This window comes from Pterocles gutturalis, unplaced genomic scaffold (assembly GCF_000699245.1).
Source record: "Pterocles gutturalis isolate BGI_N339 unplaced genomic scaffold, ASM69924v1 scaffold7544, whole genome shotgun sequence".
Taxonomy (NCBI): domain Eukaryota; kingdom Metazoa; phylum Chordata; class Aves; order Pterocliformes; family Pteroclidae; genus Pterocles; species Pterocles gutturalis.
The window spans coordinates 97079-102739 of NW_010128244.1; positions in this window are offsets into that span (position 1 = coordinate 97079).

Consider the following 5661-nt stretch of genomic DNA (forward strand, 5'->3'; position numbering starts at 1 on the left):
TTGGTTAATGTAGCTAGACGGGCGGTATGTTACTTCAGCTACACGTGCAGCTGAGAAAAAGCACTTCCAGGGATGTGGCTGTAGTCGTGTTCTTGTGCTCTAAGCCTGGATTTTACAGAGTCTGCAATAACTTCAGTAACTTCTGTGTGTGTAGGCAAGTATAGAAGAGTAGTAAATGGAGGAAGGCGAGGTTGGTTGTGCCTTGCAGTGCATTCCCTTGAACGTTCCATTGGTAACAGCCTGACTGTCTTCAGGGTAGGACAACAGGACACAGGCAGATGTGAGTCACTTTGCTGTTCCTCATTATAAATGGCAAGTCACAAGGTTTATTTGCACAGACTTGAGTAAAAGAACTCTGAAGGATCAGTAGGAGATAAGCTGTTTTCTGAGAGTGAGGTCTCATAAGAGAATTTTGCCATACAGTGCGCATTTAGGATCCAGGGGATTTACCTGATGGGACCCCATGCCGATGAAAAAGGAGATAATAAAGACTTCAAGAAATGTGTTTAAATATAGGCTGAAAATGGAAGATTGGCAGTGGACACTGGAAATTAAATTGCACATGCAGTTCCCCTTGGTTCCCCCAGAGCATTCTGTAGACTATTAATGCCTCACAGCAACACCAGCAGAGCAATATCCCTTCCAAGATCACCTTTGGTTTATAATTGGGTGTAATTTAATGATGCATTTCTAAAGTGTCTTGGGAGCCAAATATCCAAAAGCACTTTACAATTTAATGGCATTAGTGAGATAAGGCATCGATATATCCCCATGAGGCTAAAGCTGACACCTTGTTTACAGACCAAGAAACAAATAAATTAATTGTTTGCTTACAGTTGCATAACAGATTAATGGGAGAATGACATTTACAATTCCTTCCTCTCTTGCTTTTCAGTTTGTATTTGTTTACATGTTGAGATAGGTATGCTGGTCAGATGCTCAGAGTAACGAGGTGTATTGTTCATTCTTCCTCCTCCCTGAGTTTTCCGTGGTGGGAAAGAAGGCCCAGGTCATGAAATGTCACATCCAAGCTCTTTGGATTTGTACTTGTGCAGGAGGAGGCTGTCTCTCTTCATGGGGCTGTCCCCATGTTTGTGTGTGCAACAGACAGTGCAGTGCCTCTGTCCACAGCAGAGTGTTTCGACTTCAAGATGGAGCTGCTCAAAAGCAAATGTGGCCATTTCTCAGTCCCTGCCCAGGCTTGCCCTGCACCTGTGACATACTTACTGATGCATTCTGACAACAGCTTTGTGCTTTTTTTTTGCAGATACCATAGACAATGCACTCCGTAAATCAGTTCTCTTCCTCTGTGAAATGGCAGGATTTTGCCAACATTGTATAAAAGCTAGTAAATATTTCCAAAACAAAAAAAAGAGGATATTTCATATTCCCCTCTCCCTTGTGTTTGTTTTGGGTTTTTTTTTTCCATGCCAGAAGCACCCAGTGAAGTTTTAAATCAGGTTGTAACACACAGCTTGGTTCCAGCTGGCTCAAATTGGTCCTGTGAGACTGAACACTTCCAGGTGCATGGGATGAGGTTTTATTAACCATAATCCATGACCCAATCATGATTTGCCCAAACCTAGAGCTTGCAGAATGGTCTTACAGTATGTACAGTACTGTGCCTTCAAACTGCTGTGTCCTGTGAGTTTCATCAGCCCCTGGTAAACTCACCCAGCTTACAACTGATTAAAGGTTTAACATTTGAGAGCAAGAATCCTTTTGGCTGTCCTGACACTGAAGAATGTTTCCCCCATTCTCCCTTTCTAGAGAAAGGCCCTGGTGCCTCAGGACTTGTTGATGTTCTCTTAAAGGGAACAAGAGACACTGCCGGGCACAGCTTGAAATGAAACTGATACGGTACCCATAATGAGGGACTATATTTGGAAAGGTCTTTTAAGGTTACTTTTGTCTGTGATCATTGCTTCTGGCCAGCCTGCTGAGCACCCCAGGGCTTGGCTCTCTCTGCTAGTGCAGAAGGAGCTCACAGTGGGTCAGTGGGGGGAAAGGATGTGCACGCTGGGTTTCCTGCCCTGATGTTCAGGCAAACACATCTGTCTGTGTGTGCAGGATACACGCAACACCTCTTTCACTGAAACCAGCCACTGCCTACCTAAAAGACTGAAAGCAGGTTTTTACCATTTTTTTACAAATTCCTGGTGTTACTGTGTCTCCCACTTCCCACACTCCTGATACACTTCTCCCTGAAGCTCTCAAACCAGCGGGAGCTTTCCCCGGGCTGGTGTCGCTGCCAGCCAGGCTGACACCAGAGGAACCCTGGCAGCGCAGCTCACCTCGGTTCGGGGAGGGCAGGCAGGCCTGAGGGGCACAAGAACAGCTTTCTGTCCCCTCAGAGATCTGATTGCTGGGCAGGACTTGCCTTCTGCCATCCCCCATAGAGCTCACTGAGGCAAGGACTGTGAACAATACGAACATACCTCTTCAGAGTTACTCAAAGCAGCCTGTGCACCAGCAGAGCTGGCTAAGAACAAGGCTTGCAAAAGCACTGTGTGGGTGAGGTGGTGATTGACATTCAGATTCCTTAATGACAGCGTGTTTCTGAGGCCTCCTGAGGCTCTTCCTCCCCTTGACCTGGGCTGGCTCCTGGGGGGTCTCTCTGCTGCTGGGGCTGTTTGCAGCTGGGGGAGGGGGGAAAGGAGGAGTCAGAGACGGTAAAACAGACTTTAGGAGATGAGGAATTCACTTCAAATTGAGCTTAACTGCAGGTTTATTTTGGATGTCAGGAACTCTATTCTGGCTGATTTTAGTTGTGGAAGAGGGGTAGTTACTGCCTGGAGTCCGGTGCTCCAGGCTGGAGGATATCATACCTTTGTCAGGCCATGAGCTCCTTCAGACCAGGACTTGGAAGACTTTCTTTAGGGACTTTTTTTAGAGACTTTCAATGGTCCTTACCTGGTGACAGGCTGTCCTACGGGATGAGCAAATATGCTGATTTGAATAGCTGTGCAGGAGTCTCCGTTGCTGATTTCTGTGCTGATTCGGTGGGAGCTAAAGCTCTGTTTCTTACATATCTGTCTACACTTCTCTTAATGTATGCTTTTCTGTCTCTCTTCTTTAAGAAAGGACACTTGCATTCTTCTGCTTAGCCATGCTTTCAGTTTTATCCTTTTTCTTAATATTTGCAAAAAAAAAAAAATAGGGCATTGCTCCACCTCTGTGACCCACACCGGCATCTTTCCTACTGTTGTAGCTCAGAAGGGGTGAATATCATTTTCCTTAGACTGGGAGGTAACAGGTTGCAGAGAACACAAAGCCTGTTGGACCCAAAGTGAATTATTCAGAACAGTGATGAACTGAACAAAGGGAAATGAGAATGAAAATGAGAACTCCCTAAACCTGAACTGTTCACTTCCTATGGAAACTGTGACCAGACAACATTTTCCTTTAGCCAGTGGAAAGCTTTATAAAGCTTTTTAGACAGAACTTTGTGAGATCTGCACTCAAAACATAGGGTTGGTTGCAGTAATTGTGGCACTTACTACAGTGGAAAGCTTTATAAAGCTTTTTAGCCAGAACTCTGTGAGATCTGCACTCAAAACATGGGGTTGGTTGCAGTAATTGTGGCACTTACTCCTTCCTTAAGAAAAAGATGATAAAAGCCTCCTAGATACAATGATGGAAAGTGGCAGAAGTCAAAACACAGGATATAATTAGTGGAACTAGCTCTGCCCGCTCCAGCACGCAGAACAGCATTGCTGTGGCTGTGTACTTTGTGTAGCTCAAGCAGATTGTATACAAACACAGAATAAATCTGAAGTACTTAAATCCTTGCAATACCAGGAAAGTAAATAGAGTCTGCAGCTTTGCAAATGAGGGAGTCACTTTGTGAAAGAGCTGGCTGTAGAGGATTTGAGATCCAGAAGGGTCGAGGAACTTTACTGCTGGTGGCCCAGGCTAGATAAAGAATTACAGAATACCTGAACCATTGAAGGATCAACAGATTGACAGACAGATAAATATGCAATGTATATACATTGGTGCTGGTTCTTCTAATTTAATATTAATTCTTCCAGAAGCCAGTTGTGGAATAAAAGCATAGCAGTGGCCAGGCACAGATACACACTCACTCCAAGAATATTTTGCCACTTTTGTTCCATCTGGAGCAAGGAAGGAGATGTGCCAAAATGGGATGCTCCTCCCACCTTTTTGAAAGGAATTGGAAAAGACCAAATTGAAGAAAGAGGAAAGCAGCACCTGCTTTTGTCTGCCATTAACCCCTTTAGGCTGCTTTCAAAAGAATTTGGTAGTATTTCTGCCTGGTACTGATTCATTCTCACCTCAGGAACCACTCCACTTCAGAAGCGGAGTATGAAGGAGTCTCTGTTAAGCCTGCGAGCAGATCCATTTAATGGACTGGGAGCAGTTACACACTCTGTGTTTCTGTGCTATAAATTGTTGAAACCCACTCCACTGGTGACAGATGGCCTGGTTCAGGATTAATGACACCAAATATCTGTGCCACTGCAGCAAACAGCTGAAGAAACTGGCATCAGATCCCCAAACAGAGAAAAATTTCCATACTACCCTACATTGTCACGGTGGTGCCTGGTCAGTTTGTGTTGGATTTGCTCTGTGGGGTGCATGTGGCTGTGTTTCAGGGTTTCGTAGGCAGGAATATTGTAGCTGGCTGTGACAGTGGGCTTCAGCAGGGTGCTGGGTTGCTCCAACGCAGAGCCACACGACTGACGGGCAGAACAGTGGCACAAAGCTGCCTGCCACAGAGGTTCAGTTGGCTACGTACTCCATGCTGAAACTGTCACGGCAACAGAAAATGAGCCAGGAGACATTGTATCTGCACAGTAAAAATACCCAGTAAATTAATATTTTTAATTGCTGTTACACACAGAAGAAATAAGGAAAAAATACATTCCAAATAATTAAAACAGTAAAATCAGCATCAAAATGTGTTAAGAAAAGATCCCAGATCCAGTGGTCGTACTGCATGTGGTGACCTTTACAATCACAGTAAAGGAAGTAAGTGCTAGAGACTTTCAGACCTGGCAAAATGCTTGACTCCCCCAGGGGAGCAGCTGCTTCGGTCACATCTTTCAGTGCAGTCTGCCTGGAGTGCGTGGGAGAGGGGCTGGCGGGGTGGCATTTTCACAAGATTAGTGTTCAGGACAGACCAGCCAGTCTGTGGCCTCAGCCAGGCAGAACCACTGCTTTCCCAATGGCACTTGCTTTTTCCTTCCTCAGTGATTTATTTGTTTGTTTGTTTTCTAGTTTTTGGAGATTTATTTAACAAAGCATCAGGTTCTGCTGGCCTGGCCCTGCTGGCACTGTAGGCTAGGAGCAAGCCTCCCCAGGGGAATTAGGAGCAAAGCCCAGTCCAGTAGGAGCCTGCACGAGCAAGGTCTGGATGCATGTGTTTGTACTGATTCAGCACCATCACCCAACAGGCTGGCTTTGCTTTCTTGCTTTTTAGCTGTCAGGAAAATGTTTCTTTCATTTCCTGATGCTCTCTCTTTGACTGATCCGAATTGGCCCAGTCGTGCTCCCACTGCAGTCTCGGTGGCTCAGCCCCTGCATCCCTCTTACGTGAGACTGGCCTGCTGCTGCAGCCTCCCTCTTGAGCCATCACACCACTCCAGTAGCTCATCCCACAGCAGAGTAGTGTCACCACAGAAACAATACAAGCCA